Genomic DNA, 21,424 nt, shown 5'->3' with positions numbered 1-21,424 from the left:
GACACAGATAAACTTTTTTATGTCCATGGATATATTTTATTGTATATACCTTTACATCAATTTATAGAGAATGTTACTGCCTTTCTATTATGGCTATGATCTAAAACTCCCTATAAAGTGAAGTATATTTTTAAAAATGCAAAAATAAATTTTAAGAAAATATTAAAAGCAAAAATATAGCAGCATGTGAAGATGCAGAAAAAGTAGTGAAGGGTGTAGTTTGCTAATACTGAGATTTGAGAGACAGATGAGCGGACTGTCCTACTGTGATTGGCACCAAGGCATTCCTGCGGTCCAGCCAGAGGAAGCAAACAGCCCCGTGGGCTGGGGCTCAGGGAAGGCTCTGAGGAGAAAGGAGCTGAGTCTGAGCAGAGATCAGGGAGGATGTCTCTGGTGAGATTCTCACAGGGGTAAAAGAACCTGGAGCCAGAATTCCCATTAGATGAGGGGAAAGGAGAGTTTACAGTGGAGGGTGTGAGTAGGGCAGGAGGGAAGGGGAGGCAGCAAGCGCAGGCTGGAAGGGGAGACTGTACAGGGCATCGAATTAGACTGAGAAATCTGGGCCCTTCCTGCTTCTTAGAAGATGAAACATGTTATTTCCCTTTGGCCAGACTCCTCAAAAGGTGATCAGGAAGGTTCTGAAAAGCCTTCTGGATGACATATCTGCCTCCAGGCAAGAGAGTCCCAGGATTGTCATTCCCAAAGGATTTGCTGTGTGGAGTGGTTATCATATTTCTCACTGACTGTGATTCTATAGCAGCTCATGACCGGAAAGGCCAGCTAGCCAGGAGGCAGCACTGGGACATGGACCCCTTTAAAGGGGGCACGTCTGAGGAAGGGCTAGAATGATATCAAAATGCAGGATGCTGAGTACTCAAGATAATGTTCAGCAGATTTGCTTGGGGCTGACCAATGTTCCCTAAATACCTATGTTGTACACATGAAAGAGTTATGATACTGTGTTATAAGATTTGTTGGAATGCAGGGTTTTTCTCCTTCTTGGCCTGGTAGATTTTCTCTTTTAGATAATTATGTATGAGCATGGCAAGTCTCAAGTTTCCTTTTAAAAATTCTCTCATGTGGTTTTACTTTGGGGGATCCTGGGCATTTTCAAGCCCTAGGAGTAGTATTCCTGAGTTTATTTGGAAGTATCTTTAAGTATTAACTTGGCTTTTAAAAAGTAAACAATAAATGTGTCTAATGTTCTATTATAAAATTAAATTTGAAAAAATTCATGAAAACCTGGGCCTCCCAGGCTGCCATATCACCACCCCCAGCAAAGAGGACCAGAACCACCTCCAGCGCTGAGAAAGTGAGCCACCCAGGTGCTGGCAAAACACACCCCCAAACTGCCCCACGTTGAAATGAGAAGACACATAAACAAGTCTGAAAACCAGAATTCCACATCACCTAAAGCAACCACAAAGGGCAATGAGATGGAACAATCTGATACTCAACAACCTGGACTCCCTGAACTGACAACAAAACAGGATCTGGAAAAAATGAAATGAGAAATAATTTCTCAGATAAAAGCAGAGATTGTGCCCATAGTACAAGACATGATTAATAAAACTAGAGAGGACACAGATAAAAAAAATAGAGGATCTGAGGAATATGATGGAATCCCAACATAGGAAACAAATGGAATCCATAAAACAGATGCAAACAGACTCTCGAGGAGATTAAAAAACTTGATTGAAAGTTTATGCAGTAAAATGAGCCAATTGAGGACAGAATTTCAGATACAGAAGATAAAATTGCAATTGGTGACCAGGAAAAGAAAAATTTCTTAAAAATAGTAAGGGACCACAAGAACTCAATCCAGCAGCTGCTACATGATGCAAAGAAGAATAACATAAGACTGATAGGAGTCAATGACGAAATAGGAGAGAATGTAGAAGACATAAAAAATTTATTCACAGAAGTGATGGCAGAAAACTTCCCAAGCAGGGGAAAAGAACTTGACATACAGATAAGTGAAACATATAGGACTCCAACTAGCCATGATCAAGAAAAAAAAAATCTACACACAAGCATATAATAGTTAAGATTCCAGAAACCCAACAGAAGAAAAAAATTCTACAAGCAGTTAGAGAAAAGAAAAAAATCACATACAAAGGAAAGCCTATCAGAATCACAGCAGATTTCTCAACTCAAACCCTCAAGGCAAGAAGAGGTTGGAGTAACATATTGCAAGACCTAAAGGAAAACAGCCTCCAACCCAAATTAATGTACTCTGCAAAACTATCTTTCAAAATTGATGGAGAAATGAGATACTTTCATGACAACAACCACCTTAGAAACTTCGTGAATACCAAACCAGAACTCCAAAAACTTTTAAACAATATCCTAGGAAAAGACAATGAGGATCACAATCCCAGGAAGCCAATCAGAATGAATCCACTGGGCACAACAAGAAATTAAACACAATGGGGGAGAATCCAACAAAAACAAAACATCATGACAATGATAAGTCAATAAGTATCAGTTATAACCATCAAGGTTAATGGTCTCAACGGACCAATCAAAAGACATAGACTGGCAAAATGGGTCAAGAAGTAAGATAAAATAATATCCTGCATACAAGAACCACATTTAATTCAAAAAGAAACTCGTAGACTGAAAGTTAAAGGGTGGAAAACAATACTCCATGTATTAGGAACCAGAAAAAAATCAGGAGTAGCTATCCTCTTTGGAGATAAAGTGGATTTCAAATCAACACAGATTAAGAGAGACAAAGAAGGACACTACATCCTTGAAAAGGGAACAATCCAAGAGGAAGAGATGACAATCATAAACATATATGAACCAGACACTAGTGCACCCAACTATATAAAACAAATACTAACTGACATGAAAAATCATATAAGCACTAGTACAATAGTAGTGGGGGACCTCAGTACCCTACTGCCACAATTAGATATATCAACTAGACAAAAAATAAGCAAAGAAATACTAGAACTCAATCAAACTCTTGAACAAATGAACTTAACAGATGTTTACAGAGTGTTCCACTCCACAAAATCAGAATACACATTCTTCTCAGCTGCTCACAGGTCACTCTTCAAAATAGACTACATACTTTCTCACAGAACATGTTTAAGTAAGTGCAAAGGAACTGAAGTTATCCCCTGTACATTATCAGACCATAGGGTGATGAAATTGGAGATCAATACCAAAAGAAACTGCAAGAATTTCATAAACACATGGAAACTTAAACAACACACTTCTGAATAACCAATGGGTCACAGAGGAAATTAAAGAAGAAATCAGACAGTTCCTACAATTAAATGACAATGCCAATACAACATATCTCAATCAATGGGACATAATGAAAGTAATCTTAGGAGAGAAATTCACAGCAGTTAATTCTCATATTAGGAAAACAGAGTAAGCCCAATTAAACAACCTGATGCTGAACCTCAAGCCTCTATAAAAAGAAGAGCAGGACAAACCCAAAGCTCATACAAGAGAGGAAATTATAAAGATCAGAGCAGAAATCAATGCAATGGAGACTAAGAAAAAGATACAAAAAATCAATGAAGTCAGGAGTTGGTTCTTCAAAAGAATCAACAAAATTGACAAACCCTTAGCCAACCTTATTAGAAAAAGGAAAGAAAAGGCCCACATCCATGCAATTACGAATGAAAAAAGATGAAATTACAATGGACCCAGCAGAAATCCAGAGGATCATCAATGTCTACTTCAAGAACCTATATGCCAATAAGATGGAAAACACAAAGAAATTGCCCAATTCCTAGATACATATAAATTGCCAAAGTTGAATGAAGACCTAAAAATTCTAAACAACCCAGTATCAATCAATGAAATTGAAAATGTAATTAAAAACTTACCAACTAAGAAAAGCCTGGGTCCTGATGGCTTCACTGCTGAATTCTACAAGACATTTAGAGAGGAACTACTGCCACTACTGTTTAAACTCTTCAATGAAAGTGAAAGGGAAGCAATACTCCCAAATTCATTCCTGGAAGCAAGCATCACCTTGATCCCAAAAGCAGAGAAAGACCCAACCAAAAAGAGAACTATATGCCAATCTCACTAATGAACATATATGCACAAATTCTTAATAAGATACTGGGAAACAGAATGCAGAACATCATCAAGGAGATCATACACCCTGACCAAGTAAGATTCATCCCAGGGATGCAGGGATGGTTCAACATATGCAAATCAGTCAATGTAATACACTGTATCAGTAGAGCCAAGGAAAAAAAACTATATGATCATTTCAATAGATGCAGAAAAAGCATTTGACAAAATCCAACATGCATTTATGATAAAAACCCTACAAAAAATTGGAATAGACCATCTCTACCTCAATCTGATAAAAGCCATCCATGAAAAACCAATAGCCAATATCATACTAAACGGTCAAAAACTGAAATCCTTCATACTAAAAGAAGGATGACAAGGATGTCCACTATCACCACTGCTGGGCAATATAGTTTTGGAAACATTAGCCATGACAATTAGACAAGAGAAAGAAATAAAAGGAATAAAGATAGGAAATGAAGAAGTCAAATTGTCATTATTTGCAGATGACATGATATTATATATAGATGACTCCAAGAACTCCACCAAAAGTCTTCTAGACTTAATAACCAAATTCTGTAAAGTAGCTGGATACAAGATCAACACACAAAAATCAATAGCTTTCTTCTATATGAATAACAGACTCACTGAGAGAAAAAGAGGGCAAACAATTCCTTCACAATAGAATCCAAAAAACTGAAATACCTAGGAATCAACCTAACAAAAGAAATCAAAGACCTCTTCTCTGAAAACTATAGCACTCTGAAAAGAGAGATTAAGGATGATATCAGAAAATGGAAAGACATCCCTTGCTCTTGGGTAGGAAGAATCAACAGAGTGAAAATGGCCATACTTCCAAAACTGCTATATAGATTCAATGCAATCCCAATTGAAATCCCAGCAGCATACTTCACAGACTTGGAGAAAACAATCCAAAAATTCATTTGGAACAAGAAGAGACCCAGAATAGCAACAATTCTAGGCAACAGAGATACGGCAGGGGGTATCACAACCCCCAACTTGAAACTATACTTCAAAGCTACTGTGATAAAAACAGCATGGTACTGGCAAAGAAACAGACCTGAGGACCAGTGGAACAGATTAAATGATCCAGAAAGAACTCCAGACACACTCAGCCTCCTCATCTTTTACAACAGAGCCAAACACCCTCACTGGAGGAAACATAGCCTTTTTAATAAATGGTGCTAGAAAAATTGGGTTTCAACTTGCCAAACATTAAAACTAGACCTATATCTCTCACCATGCACTAAACTAAAACTGAAATGGATTAAAGATCTAAATATTAAAACAGAAACGCTGAACTGGCTGCAACAGAAGTTAGGTAGAACTCTTCAAGACATTGGGGTAGGAAAAGATTTTATGAACAAAACCTCAGTTGCCCATGAACTAGCACAAACAATCAACAAGTGGGATCTTTTCTTATTTAAAAGTTTCTGCACAGCAAGAGAAACCATCAAGAGTATAAAGAGACAACCCACAGTGTGTGAAAATATTTTCACCTGCTGTTCCTCAGACAAAGGTCTACTATCAGAATAAAGAATTTAAAAAATCAGACCTCCCAAATTTAAGACCCAATCCAAAAATGGGCACCTGAAATGAACAGCCATTTCTCACACAAAGAAGTAGAAATAGGCAAATAAACAGATGAAAAAATGTTCAACATCAGTGGTCATTGGAGAGATGCAAATGAAAACAAGGCTGAGATTCCACCTCACTCCAGAAAGAATGGCTGCTGTCATGAAATCAACCAATAACAAATGCTGGCAGGACTGTGGGGAAAGAGGCACACTGCCCTACTGCTGGTGGGAGTGTAGACTGGTGCAACCACTGTGGAAATTAGTTTGGACATACCTCTAAGAACTAGGACTGGAAAGGCCTGGGATTTAGTTCAGTGGTTCTGGCACCTGCCTTGCATGCACAAGGTCCTGAGTTCGATCCCTAGTACCAAAAAAAAGAACTAGGACTGGAAGTTCCCTTTGAATCAGCTATTCCCCTGCTGGGTATCTTCCCCAAAGGATTAAAAGAATCATACCAGGGTGATGTATGTGTACCCATGTTCATAGCAGCACAATTCGTGGCAGCTAAAATTGGAAGCAGCTCAATTGCCCATCAGCTGGAGACTGGATAAAGAAAATGTGTTTTTTTAATAAAATGGAGTACTACTCAGCCATAAAAAATGAGAAATTAGAGACATTTATAGCTAAATGGATGCACATTGAGGCCATACTCTTTAGTGAAATAAATAGGACACCTGTAAATACGAATAGTTTCTCTAGTGTGAGAAACTGAAAGTGTAAATAAGGACTAAAAGGTATAATAGAGAATGTGAAATAGGAAGAAAAGGGGTAAAGGGGAAGGGGAAGTGGGAGGGCTAGGGGAAAGGATAGAAGGGAATGGAATTAATATGAGAAAATGAAAAAATGGAAACAAAATCTTTGTAAATAGGGAGGGATGGAGGGGTTGAAGGGAGGGCAGGGGAATGGGGATAAAATAAGAACCAAGGGAAATTATGTAAAGGTGCAAATTTCCAATGATGGATGTCATTATATTGTATAACTAAAATGTACCAATAAAATTAATTTTTAAAAAATTCATGAAAACCTCCATTATTTTCCTATTGTGTTAAAATTTCCTCATTCCAGATGCATTCCAAAATGGAATCTTTAGATTCTTAGTAACTCTGTGGTATCAAAGTGGACCTATTTTCAAATTGCCTTGTAGGTCCCTAGCTCTATTTCAATTAGAGCAAGTCTGCTTTAATTATTTTATTTATTTGTTTATGAATTTATTTATTCATTTTGAAGTAGAGTCTTGCTATGTAGCTCAGGTTGGCCTTGAACTGGGGCAATCCTGTTGCCTCAGCCTCCCAAGTGCTGAGATTTTAGGCATGGGCCACCATGCACACTCAAGTTCATAGCAGCACAGTTTGTAATAGCTAAACCTGGGAAACAACCCAAATGCCCATCACCCAGTGAATGGATAAAGAACCTCTAGTCCTAGTTTTATGAGGAATTTCCACACTGATTTCCATTTTGGTTGCACCAGTCTATACTCCCACCAACAATGGAGAAGAGTTCCTTCTCCCCCACAGCTTCTCCAGCATTTTTTGTCAACAGATTTCTTGATAATGCCATTCATTCTCATTTCAATTTGCATCTCTTGAATGACCAGTGATGTTGAACATTTTCTCATATATTTATCTGCTGTTTGTACTTTTTTATCTGAGAAGAGTGTATTCATCTCAGATGCCCAACTTTGTATTGGGTCTTTAAATTTGGATGTTTGATTTTTTTCAGTCCTTTATGTATTCTAGATATTATTCTTTTGTCTGAGGAACAGCTGGCAAAAATTTTTCCCATTCTGTTGGTTGTCTCTTTATTGGTGATTTCTTTTCCTGTGAAAAAGCTTTTTAATAAGAAAATATCACAGTTGTTGATTCTTTGTAATATTTCTCATGTGATTGGTGTTTTGTTTATAAAATATTTGCCAACACCTATGTCTTTAAGAGTTCCACCTATTCTCTCTTCCAGCAGATTTAGTGTTTCTGTTTTAATATTTCGATCTTTGAACCATTTTGATTTTAGTTTAGTACGTGGCCTAGTAATAGGGAGGAAATCATAAAGATTAGAGCAGAAATTAATACAATCAAGACTAAGAAAACAATACAAGGAATCAATGAATCAAAGAGTTGGTTCTTTGAAAGATTAAATATATTGATAAATCCTTGGCCAACCTCATCAAAAGAAGGAAAGAAAAGACTCAAATTCATGGAATTAGGAATGAAAAGGGTGAAATTACAATGGATCCTGCAGATATCCAGAAGATCAGTAGCAGCTATTTTGAGAACCTTTATTCTAATAAGATGGAAAAGACAGACGGACAGATTCCTAGGTACATATGAATTACCAAAGGTGAATCAAGAAGATATAAAAATTCTAAATAACCCAATAACAGTCAATGAAATTGAACATGTAATTAAAAACCTACCAACAAAGAAAAGCTCAGGTCCAGATGGATTCACTGCTGAATTCTACAAGAAGTTTAGAGAAGATCTAAAGCTACTACTCCTCAAACTCTTTAATGAAATTGAAAGGGAAACAATACTCCTAAAATCATTCCTAGAAGCAAGTATTACCCTGATACCAAAATCAGAAAAGGATCCAACCAAAAAGAAAACTACAGGCAAATTTCTCTAATGAATATAGACATAAAAATCCTCAATAAGAATATGGATAGGAAAGAAAAAAGTTAAATTATCATTATTTTCAGATAACAAGATACTCTACATAGAAGACCCTAAAAATTCTACCAAAAGACTTCTAGATTTAATAACCAAATTCAGTTGTGTAGCTGGATACAAAGTCAACAATCAGAAATCAACAGCATTCCTGTACATGAATAACAAACTCACTGAGAGAGAAATTAGAGAAACCGTGCCTTTAACAAAGGCATCAAAAAATATGAAAAACTTAGGAATCAATCTAATGAAGGAAGTAAAAGATCTTTACATCCCAAACTACAGTAATGAAGAAGGATATTGGAGAAAATAGAAAGACATCCCTTGCTCATGGGTAGGAAGAATCAACATAGTAAAAATGGCCATACTCCCAAAATTGTTATGCAGATTTAATGCAATCCTAATCAAAATACCAATAGCATATCTCACAGAACTAGAGAAAACATTGCTAAAATTCATTTGGAACCAGAAGAGACCTAGAATAGCAGAAACATTTCTGGACAAAAAAAGGCAAGGCAGGGGGTATCACAATCCCTGACCTGAAATTATACTATAGAGGTACTGTGATAAAAACAGCATGGTACCGACAAAAAACAGAGGTGAGCACCAGTGGAACAGAATAGAAGATGCAGAATCAACTCTAGACACACTCAGCCACCTTATCTTCAACAAAGGAGCCAGACACCTTCACTGGAAAAAAGATAGCCTCTTTAATAAATGGTGCTGCAAAAACTGGCTTTGCACATGGGGAAGCATTTCTCTTTCTATAGCTGTTCTTTTCACTTTCTTCATGGTGGAGGAACCAAGAGAGATTATTCCTACTGTATGTGAGAATGATAGTCCATGATTGCCTCTTTTAAGTTGCAAGACAATAACTTATCCCTGTTAACTTTATTTCCATTATCGATATAGATTTGTTAGTCTGAATTTTCCAAACCCAAAATAAAGTATACTTTTTTGACAATTAAATAAAATGGGACAAAAAATTAAAGTAGAGAAAGGATGAAAATAGTTTTACAAGGGCTTGCATTGATGTTGAGGTGATTTGCACTGCCCACCTCTATCCTCCACTGTGCCCAGCTACCAAACCCTATCATGTCCTTGTTCACACCAAGGGGAATAAAAGCAGGCTACAATCCTTAATGTAGTATAGTTTTCTAATTATATTTTAAGATGCATAGAGAAAACAGAGAGGGAGAAAACAAATATATAGGTCCTCAGCAAATAGTTTTTAAATGATATTTTTTGTCTTTATATCTTTTAAGAATAAGTTTTAAAATAATAACATATATTACCTTTGTTTATTTTTTTTTACTTTTAAAATCAGAAAAGGAAGAATACTCTTTGAAGATGGAATTATTGGGACTAAAATCCCACGATGAGCTAGGAGCAGATCATCTTCCGGTACCTCTTTGTGTGGTGTTGCCCAGTTTCCATTTCTTGTCTTTAATAACCTGGAGAGATACTTAACTCAATGGGCTCTGTCTTATTTTCTGGTTCAGAAAAGCTGGTTTCAGGTTCACAGCCTGGTTTGAAGTATGGTTCTTTTCCAGACAAAAATGGTTTAAAAATCACATTGTACTTCATAATGGAATTTCTTTTCTTCCTGAGCAACATCACTCAGGGGAAGATTTTTGTTTCATTTGCTTTGTTGTTGTTGTTTTTAGGATTAAAAAAATTACTTCCATTGAATTGATAATGTTTGGTTCCATGAAAAGAAACACTATTAAATTTAACAGTTGTAGCAATTGGAGTTCTGAGACTGTTGGAAATAAAAAATTAAGTTTACCATGTTCCTTATCCTTTTTGTTAGAAGAAATAGCAAATGCTATATACAGTATTAGATTTTCAAGAAAAGTTGTAATACTTATACATTTGTGTCCTTAATGTTCTAGGAAAAGGCAGGAAACTTGATAACATACCTTCAAATACCTTGCAATCCAAAGTCAGATCTGTGGAAGAACAGCTAGTTAGAAATGCAGAATCTCAGGCCCATTGCAGACCTACTGAATCAGAATCTGCAGATTAACAAGATTGCAGGTGATTTTTTTTTTTTTTGGTACTGGGAATCAAACTCAGGACCTTGCACCTGCAAGGCAGGCGGTGGAACCACTGAGCTAAATCCTCGGCCCTGCAGGTGATTCTTATGCACACTCAGTGACAAGCATAGTCCACAGTACTACTACAGTTTCCAGGTCCTATCTGCTGAATCTCTACCATCATTTCCTGCCCTTCTTTCTTTTCCTCTTCTCTCATGTCCAACCAATAACTTGTAAAGTATATAAAACAAAGCTTCTTAACCTAGAGCCTATCAGCCTTTATGGAATTGCAGGTAGTTTGTGAACCCAGTGAAATTCCATATAAAATTGTGTGTGCATAAGCATAATAAGCTTTTATTAGCCATTCCAGACTACAAAATCATGAATCATAAATACCATGTTCTACCTTGAAACATGGAATAGGATGACTGTTACAATTACAGAATTGTTATTCTTACCTGGCAAAGATCTGGGAGAAAACACCAATAAGCCTTTTCTGTTGTTTTAATAAAAAGAATCAATTGACCAGAGAGTAGATCACAGAGACACATTCGGGAAAGCAGCTTTGTAGTTCCCCCAGATTGAATTCTGCTCTACTGAACCTGATGCATTTGGGTTAGGAGAAAATTACCTGCTCAGTTCCAATAGATCTCACATGCTTTAGGATAATTAAAAAAGTTAAATGTCTCCATAATGAGAGTTTTGTGTCTTAACTTTGTCTTTTTGATTGCTTTGATTCCATAGGGCACAGCTCCTCAACCCTGGCTGCATATTAGACTTATCATACCCCAGATCAAGAATTTTTTTTTGGTTGTGGGGGAGTTAAACCTATTGGGTTTTGTTGTTTTGTATTCACTGTCTCTGGGGGATCTTAAACTGTAGCCAGGCTAAGACCCACTTTTACAGAGTAATGTGTGACAAACTGCATAATGTCCTACTTGGGGAATTGTGTGTCTTTCATGATCTAGGGGACAGTTGATTCTGTTCCCTCTGGGCAATGAAGCCTCTTTTTATATTGGAATATTGTTATATATGTGCTGTGCTGTCCCCCTTCATTAAGTCAAGTGGAGGCTGATGTACAAAGTAGTCATTCAAATCTGGAATTGACTCCAAGAGCTATTGAATCTTCCAGCTTATTGTAGGCTGCTCTAATTTCTGGTCTATCTCCTAAAAACATCTGATTTTTATGGTATGATTGACTTTTCAAATGCAATAAATCTGAAAGGGACTTCTCTCTGGGGCTTTTATATGGAGAATAGTTGATGCACCATAAGAATGATATAAATGAGTAGTTGTGCTATATAACTAAAAAATTTAGTTGTAAGTAACTTTTTTCACCCATTAGGAGTACTTAGCTACACTGTGGTTATAAAAATAAACAGTCGCAGATATTTTACAAGTCTAAGAACATGAAAGAATCCATAGGATTCAAGATTTCAAAAAGAACCCTAAAGAGCATTATGAAGTGGCTATAATATAGCCACTAGTCATGCCTTTCACTAAATAAACAAATGAAATCCTACGATAAAGTTCCCACTTATAAAACTTTGACTTAGGCACATTCGAAAATTGATGCCCAATTACATACTCACGTTCCTCTGTTTTGTGCTTCAAGCATTTCTAACATTATTAGATTTTGCAGCCAGTTCTCTGAAAAATAACCTAAGAGTTTATTTATGGATTATCCTTTTCTGAAGGAGATTTCTGGCAATCTGAGCACTCTTCTCAGGTTTGGATTTTTCCATGGAGATTAAAGGGATTTGTGCTCACCTCATATTCACCTCTGGAATAGACTGACAAAGTGTTCATTTAATTACTCTTTTGTTCAAGGTGATGAGAATGCATACCTGAGAATGATAAACTAGCTTTTAACATCCTTTGGAGTGGGGGATGGGAAGTGTGCCCTAGAATTACAGAATAATTTAAATCTAATGGGGATATTTTTGAAGTAGCAGCTTGTACTCAATATTAATGAAAAAATTGAAACTTATTATGTTCCTAATGTTTATGCTGTCGTTTTCTCAGCTTGGAGAGAGAAAATATTCAGAAGCATATAATGTAACTTGTTTGATATTAACTTTTCTTAACCTTATTTAGTAAGAGATTTCTTAGTTGTGCTGCGGAGGAACGGCTGTTGATCTCTGGTGGGGATCGCGACGAGGCTCTCCTGGGGCTCCGGTGTTCTGGTACTGCCCGGTGAAAAGGAAGCCATGGCGCTCCGTGTCACCAGGAACACGAAAATTAACGCTGAAAATAAGGCCACGATCACTATGGCAGGCGCAAAGCGTGGGCCCGTGGCCTCTGCTGCAGCCTCCAAGCCAGGTCTGAGGCCAAGAACAGAGACATCTCGGAGACATTGGTAACAAAGTCAGAGAGCAGCTGCAAGCCAGAGTGCCTCTGAAAAAGGAAGTGAAAACTTCAGCGACTGGAAAAGTTATTGCTAAAAAACTACAGAAACCTCTGGAAAAGGTGCCTGTATGTGTGCCAGAGCCAGAACCTGAGCCTGTTAAGGAAAAAAAACTTTCTCCTGAGCCTATTTTGGTTGATACTCCCTCTCCAAGCCCGATGGAGACATCTGGATGTGCCCCTGCAGAAGAATATCTGTGTCAGGCCTTCTCTGATGCCATTCTTGCAGTGAATGATGTGGATGCAGAAGATGGAGCAGATCCAAACCTTTGTAGTGAATATGTGAAAGATATCTATGCTTATCTTAGACAACTTGAGGAAGAGCAGTCAGTCAGACCAAAATACCTACTGGGTCGTAAAGTCACTGGAAACATGAGAGCTATCCTAATTGACTGGCTAATACAGGTTCAGATAAAATTCAGGTTTCTTCAGGAGACCATGTACGTGACTGTTTCCATTATTGATCGGTTCATGCAGAATAATTGTGTGCCCAAGAAGATGCTGCAGCTGGTTGGAGTCACTGCCATGTTCACTGCAAGCAAATATGAAGAAATGTACCCTCCAGAAATTGGAGACTTTGCTTATGTGACTAACAGTACTTACACTAAGCACCAGATCAGACAAATAGAAATGAAGATTCTAAGAGTTTTAAACTTTGGCCTGGGTCGCCCACTCCCCCTGCACTTTCTTCGTAGAGCATCTAAGATTGGAGAGGTTGATGTTGAGCAACATACTTTGGCCAAATACCTGATGGAACTATCTATGTTGGACTATGATATGGTGCACTTTCCTCCTTTTCAAATTGCAGCAGGAGCTTTTTGCTTAGCACTGAAAATTCTTGACAATGGTGAATGGACCCCAATTCCACAGCACTACCTGTCATATACTGAAGAATCCCTACTTTCCATAATGCAGCACCTGGCTAAGAATATAGTCATGGTGAATCATGGACTTACAAAGCACGTGACTATCAAGAACAAGTATGCCACATCAAAGCATGCTAAGATCAGCACTCTAGCACAGCTCAATTGTGCATTAGTTGAAGATTTGGCCAAGTCTGTGGCAAAGGTGTAACTTCTAAGCTTGAGTACTCTTATCTGCAAATAAAATTGGCACCATGTGCCACCTATATATTCTACACTGCATTTACGTACTTTTTAAATAAAGATGTGGCCCTTTTTACTTTGCATACCTTAACTGGTTTGAATGTGGTTAGTTCCTATTCTAGGGTAACCTAAACACTGACTTTAAAGAATGATAGGAATATGTTTAAAAACTGCTTTTAGTTTACCAGGGATCCAACTAATGTATGTAATTATTGCCTGTATGTTTGTATTCTTGGCTCTTCTTTTAAGTTCCTGGATTTTAATGTAAGGTAGGGAAGATGATACCTCAAGCTGTTCCTTCTGTTTAGCCTACTGCATGTAAGCTGCCACAGCATCTGGAAGGGTCTCCTGCCTCTATCTAGTTTAAAGTGAAAGTCTGCCACTTCATCCGTAGTCCTCCCTCTGTTCTTCTGTTTCTTCTGGTGGCTGAAAAAAAAAAGAGATTTCTTAGCTGTCTTCTAGTATGTGTGTGTATATATATATGCCAAGTTTTTTATTTGAAATGTAAAATGCATGAAGATTATATTTATGCTTCTAATCTTCACATTGGATTGCTTAATCATAGAAACTGCAACGTAAGACTCTGTGATAAAGTTGTTCTTTTTTTCTGATGTATTTTTCTTATTTCTTCCTGGTGGAAACTACAGGTTTGTGACAGGGAAGCCCTTGTCTGATATTTCTATCTTTTTCTATCTTACAAAAAGGTCTACATCTGAATTCCCAGATAACCTATTTTACTTAAGTCATTCAGACTTTTCTCCTAATTTAAGCCAAACTAAGATTAATCAAGGAGCTTTGGAACTAAATTTGAAATATTTTCTCTTTTGGGGAAACAAATGACTGAGTAGTGAAGTTTAAGAATCATTCTTAGCCCATATTTATGAGTGTCTAATATGTTCCAGGCTCTATGCTAGGCATGCCAGGGAAAGCAGTAACTGCCTGCCAGGAAATCACAAATGAGAAGGTAATAGAAAGTTAATAACTATAACATAATCAAAGAGTGGTGTATACAGAGTAGATTGTATTATACGAAGATGTCCAAAATCTTGGAGAAAGAAAGAGCTGCGTGGAGGAGGAATTCCATGAGCTGCATGGAGGAGGAATTGCACTTATCAGTATTATCTATCCATTTACAAGCAAATGAAACAGATTTGACTTAGGAAGTCAAAAGAGAAGTAGAGATCAGTTTCCAGAAAGATACAGGTTTCTGATGGAAAGAGAAGAATAAAAGGAAGGAGAAGGTGAAGAAGGAGGAGGAAGGGAAAGAGAAGGAAAGGAGGAGGTTAAAGAGGGAGAAAGGTGAGATGAACTGAAAAAAAAGGCCTCAGAAAGAACCTACATTGGTGATTTCTGAGCAACCAGGAGCAGAAGGACTAAAGCACATTTGCTAAGGGAGTTGCTGTAGAATTAAATGACTCTACAACAGTGACTCTATACTCACTGTTACATTAAGTGAGTCTACAACAGTGGTGCCTACCTATGGCACACATGCTGCAGCAGGCTGTTGATATCATTGAACACTCTAAAAGGTTTACCATCACCCTGGTGTCCAGAATATGCCATGCAAATAACTTCACAAATGACAAAAAATCTACTCTAAACATATCCTTGAAAACATTTGATAATATACCCTAAACACACAAACTCAGTCTATATTAGCACATACAGGATGTGCTGGGAAAACTGGGTATCCCTGTGCAAAAGAATGAAGCTGAAACCTTATCTTCATACCATAGACAAATATTAACTCAAAGCTGATTAAAGACCTAAATATAAGACCCAAACTATAAAACTCTTAGTAGAAGATAGGAAAAGCTTTATGGTATTGGATTTGGCACTGATTTCTTGGATATAACACCAAAAGCTTAGGTAACAAAGCAAAAATTGACAGGGGACATCCTCATGACCAACTAGAGGGCAATAGCGAGGAAGAGAGTCTCCAAATCATGCACTGGTGAAAAGCAGGTGCACTGAGAAGGGGGCTAAAGAGAAAGCCTGATAGGGGAGAGTAAATAAAAGGAGAAACTTGGGCCGGGTATTTAGCTCAGTGATTCTGTCACCTGCCTTACAAGCGCAAGGTTCCAAGTTCGATCCCTGGTACAAAAAATAAAGGAGAAACTCACTGGACCAAAACTCAGTATTAAGGGGGTTTGTAAGAGGGAGACAGAACACTCTTGGATCATGGCACCCCCCCTCACTCCCAGTCCAAGCTATCTTGGGAGAGAATGGGATCCCTGAGTGAGGGAATGAGTACTTTAAACTCCTGATGAAATAGGCTCACAATCACTTCTCCAGGAAGACGATCACTGCAATTGACATACATGCAAGCCAGGGCTTCGGGGAATAAGACAACACTGATGCACACTCACGAATTTGAAAACAATAGTCCCATTCAAATTAGGGACTTCAGTGTGAGTGCTGATAGGATTGAGGGCCAAGGCCCTAGGGCTTTGTATGCCTGGAAGCAGTGGGACATTTTGGAGAGAAGCTTGAGAGAACCTGTAATAGTCATCCATTCCTCCCACACACACAACCAGAGTGCAGCACTTGTGGGACACTGAGTGCACTGTCCACCCTTGCAGGTGGTACCCACAGGGGAGCCCCTAGAATCCCCTTTCTGAGGAGTGCAGGTGGCAGGGAGCCCTGGGACTATGCCAAATTCATGAGTAAGAGAATGAAGCTCTTGGGACAGTGATCAATAAAGGACCACAAGCTGAGGAACAGAGAGTGATGCCTGGTCCAAGGGCTTCTGGTGTTACATGAGGCAAAAGTCATGCGGGCAGAAAACATGGAGGTGATCATGGAATTTGCCCTGCAGTGAAGGGAATAGGTGTAAGAGGTCCCTAGCAGAACCTGGTGCTGGGAAAACTGTACCTTGTCAGCCCCTTGTCAAATTAGATAGATAGATAGATAGATAGATAGATAGATAGATAGATAGATAGAAATTATTATATTATATAGTCCTGTATATATATTCCTGTAGAAATATATATTCCTGTATATGTGCAAAAGAGAAAAAAATTAACCAGTGCTTTAACTTAAATAGTACCTTTTCAGGGGCACACCAAGGTAACCTTTACCAAAATTTGACATAGAGGATCCAAACATTAACTACCAACATATTAACATGTTTTGACAACCTTAGTTTCTCTCATTACCTAATCACACTTTCCTTGCCCCGCATCTCTCCTTCCACTCCCTCAAGTCGCTTCTTAACACTACACTTTTTTCCAGTTACAAAAATAATCTCAACAGTGTCTGAATTCCTGTTTGCTTTTCACCTGTTGATATTTCTTTTCTCTATGTCTCTGATTTACTCCCTTCCTCTTCCTCTTCCTCTTCCATTTTCCTCTCCTCTCCCCTCCATATTCTAGTCTATTGATAGCAGTATAGTTCAATCTGTAAGGGACATTGGTAAAATGGTGAAACTGTTAAAAACAAGTTTTAATGTACATGCTTGATGTAGGATTGAATCTGTTGATGGTATAACCTTTAGGAATTCTGCCTTGCAGCACAGTGACTGGGTCCAATCCTATTAAACTGAGTAGATGGAGGAGGTAGATAATACTAATAAGCAAAGAAATCCAAGATCATATCACTGGAAAGGAAACATTAGCTAATGGGATCTCCATACTAACCACAGAATTTTTCCATTGTAGTTGATCCTCAAACCTTAGCACAAATAAAAAATAAGCATGAGAAAACAAGGCAACAAAATGCCTCCAAATACTCCCAACTCCCCCAAAGCAGATACAAGGGACACTGATGGGAAGAAAGCAGAAGCCAGATGACTGCACAACTTGAAATGATCAAGAAGAAGCAAAGAAACTTGGTAAGCTCAAAATTATATAATTAAACAAATAGTGGACTTAATAAAAAAATTGATCAATGAACTTAAAAACGATTCAAATAAAAATTTAGAAAAGCTAACCAAAATGATTCCAAACATGAATGACAAATTTACCAAAGAATTAGTCTATGAAAAGGTGTCAAACAGAAATCCTGGAGATAAAGAATTGTGTAGGAAGCATGAGCAGCAAAAGTGACCAATGTAAAGAGAGGATATTAGATCTAGAATACAGGTACATTGTACAAGACCACATACTCAGAGATATGTTAAAAACAAGCGAAGAGCAAGGAAAATTGGTCTAACAGCTACTAAGACTAACTTGAATTAGAGAAAAGTCAGAGGACAGTACAAATGGAACAAAAATATCTGTGTACAGAAATCATAGCATAAAACTTTCCAAGTATGGGAAAAGAATTCGACATAGAAGTAAGTGAGGCATATAGAACCCCAAATAGCCACAACTAGAGAGCTTCTCTATGCCACATCATAGTCTGAAATCCTAGAAGTCCAACACAAGGACGGAATCTTAAAAACTGTTACAGAAAAAACAACAAACCACTTTTAAAGGCAAACTCATTAGAATTACAGCAGATTTCTTAACACAAACCTTAAAGATCAGGAAAGCTTGCAGTGAATTGTTCCAAACCCTTAAAGAAAACAAATTTCCACCTAGACTAATATATCCTACAAAACTGTCTTTGAAAGTTGATGGAGAAATAAGGACATTCCATGACAAAGAATATTTTAAGAAACATGACTATCAAACCAGCACTCCAAAAATTTTTGAACGATATCCTAGAGATAATGAAGCCAATAATGCCAAAAAGTCTGATGGAATCAATACATCAAGCAAGATAAGCAGTTCAACAAAAGAGAAAAACAAAAGATTCAACCAAAGAAAAATAGTATAATGACAAGAATAAATCAGTACCTTTCTGTAATAACTCTCAATGTAAATGGCCTCAATTACCTAATCAAAAGATATTTATTGGCAGTCTGGATAATAAAACAAAGCCCAGTGGTATGTTGCATACAGAGACACATCTAATCTAAAAGAAATCCAAAGACTAAAAATCAAAAGATGGAAAACAACATTCTATGCAATGGGATCTTGAAAACAAGAGGGAGTCGCTATCCTATTTTCGGACAAAGTAGACTTGAAGTCAAAACTGATCACGAAAGGCAAGGAAGCCCATATATATATATATATATATATATATATATATATATATATATATATATATATGTTAAGAAAACAATTCAACAAGAAGAGATAACAATTATAGATATATATGCACGGAAAACCAGTGCACCTAACTTTATAAAACAAACATGACTGAACATAAAAAATCAGATAAACATCAACACAATTAATATTGGGGGACTCAATATCCCATTTTCACAATAGATCAACAAGAAAAAAAAACAACAAAGAAATATCAGAATGGAACCATACCTTTGAACAAATGGACTTGATAATCTACAGAGTGTTCTACCCCAACAGAATACAAATTCTTATCCAGAGCAAATGGAACTTTCTCCAAAATAGACCACATACTAGCCTATAAAAGAATCAAAATTATCAGAAAAAAGAATCAAAACTATCTCAGGTATATTATCAGATCATATTGCACTGAAACTAGAAATCAATGGCAGAATAAATCATGCAAATTTTGCCAACAACTGGAGGTTAAATAACACCCTCTTGAATAATCAGTGGGTCACAGAAGAAATCAAGGAAGAAATTAAACATTTCCTAGGATGAGACAAGAATACTGACACAGTTTACCAGAATATATGAAAACAGTTCTAAGAGGGAAGCTTATAGCTGTGAATGCCTACATCAGAAAAACAGAGCAAGCCAAATAAATCACTTAATGATGCAACTCAAAGATCCTTGAAAAACAAGAAGAATCTAATTCTTCTAGTACAAGGAAGTACAAGGAAGGAAATTATAAACATCAGAGAGAAAATAAATGACACATATTAAAAAAATAATATGAAGAATGAAAGCTGGTTCTTCAAAAGAATAAACAAAATAGATAAACCTTAGCCAAACTTACAAAAGAAGGAAATAAAATGCCCATATGAATGCAACTAGAAATTTAAAAAGGCAGACAGAGGAGGTGAACCACTCCCAGTGCACAGGAGGAGGCTTCCAGGCCACCATACCACCCCCGCCAGCACAGAGGAGGTGAGTTGTGTGGGCCCCAGCAGCACCCCCCACCTGTTGAAATGAGAAGACACATAAACAAGCCTCAAAAACAGACTTCTGGATCACCTACAGCAACCCCAAAGGGAAATGAGATGGAACACTGTGATACTCAACCACCTGGACTCCCTGAACTGGCAACAAAAGAGGATCTGGGAAAAATGAAATCAGAAATGATTTCTCAGACAACAACAGATATTGTGCCTATAGTGCAAGACATGATTAATAAATCTAGAGAGGACACAGATAAAAAAAATAGAGGAACTGAGGAACATGATGGAAGCCCAACATAAGAAACAAATAGAATCCATAAAACAGATTCAAACAGATTTCCAGGAGATTAAAAACTCCATTGAAAGCTTACACAGCAGAATGAGCCAATGTGAGGACAGAATTTCAGATATAGAAGATAAGATTTCAATTAGTGACCAGGAAAAGAAAAATTTCTTGAAAATTGTAAGGGACCACAAGAAATCTATCCAGCAGCTGCTAGATGATGTAAAGAAGAATAACTAAGACTGATCAGAGTCAATGAAGAAACAGGAGAGAGTGCAGATGACATAAAAAAAACTGTTCACAGAAGTGATGGCAGAAAACTTCCCAAGCAGGGGAAAAGAACTTGACATACAGATAAGTGAGACATATAGGACTCCAACTAGCCATGATCAAAAAAATTCTACACATAGGCATATAATAGTTAAGATTCCAGAAACCCAACAGAAGAACAAACTTCTACAAGCAGTTAGAGAAAAGAATCCATAGCAAAAGCTATCCTGTGCAATAAGAGCAAAGTAGAAGGCATCACAGTCCTGAATTTCAAGTTATATTGCAAAGCTACAGTGATTAAAATAGCATAGTACCAACACAAAAAGAGACATAGGATCAATGGAACAGAATAGAGATGTGGAAACAACCCCAGGCCCATTTATTCATGTGATCTTTGACAAAGGGGCCAAAAACATATACTGGGAGAAAGATAGCATCTTTACCAAATGGTACTGGGAAAGCTGGCTGTACACATGCAGAAGATTGAATCTAGGCCCATATCTATTACCATGTGCCAAAATGAAGTCAAAATGAATCACAGACCTGCACATTGAAACAGAAACACTTAATCTGCTGGAAGATGAAACTGTGGAAGTCAGAAATAGTAAAGACTTTAAAAAAGGTAATCCTGATTACATAATAAATAACATCAGGAATCAACAAATGGAACTATATCAAATTTAAAAGCTTCTGCACAGAAAACAACCAAGAGAGTGAAGTGAAAAGCTGCAGAATGGTAAAATTTTTTGCAACCTAGTCCTTGGACAGAAGATTAATATCTAAAATTTATAAAAAACAAAAATCAGACCCCATAAAATAAAAGACTCAAGGGCCAGGGATTTAGCTCAGTGTTTCTGCCACCTGCCTTGCAAGCACAAGGTCCTGAGTTCAGTCCCTGGTACCAAAAAAATAAAATAAAAGACTCAAGCAATGAACAATGGAGTTGAGCAGACA

The 21,424-nt window shown here is 37.3% G+C and overlaps 1 protein-coding gene and 1 pseudogene across 3 annotated transcripts in view; both read left to right on the top strand.

The window, feature by feature from the left end:
* Positions 1 to 21,424, top strand: part of Pde11a (phosphodiesterase 11A) — a 514,960-nt gene that overhangs the window by 154,780 nt on the left and 338,756 nt on the right. The window lies entirely within an intron of this gene.
* On the top strand, positions 12,482 to 18,794 carry LOC101700598 (G2/mitotic-specific cyclin-B1 pseudogene; annotated as a pseudogene).

The sequence above is a fragment of the Heterocephalus glaber genome, unplaced genomic scaffold (assembly GCF_053883595.1).
Source record: "Heterocephalus glaber isolate CG9 unplaced genomic scaffold, H.glaber_assembly_v1.0 deba00000347, whole genome shotgun sequence".
NCBI classification, from domain to species: Eukaryota; Metazoa; Chordata; class Mammalia; order Rodentia; family Bathyergidae; genus Heterocephalus; species Heterocephalus glaber.
Note: the sequence above shows the minus strand (reverse complement) of the source record. Positions and strands in the feature narration are given on the sequence as shown.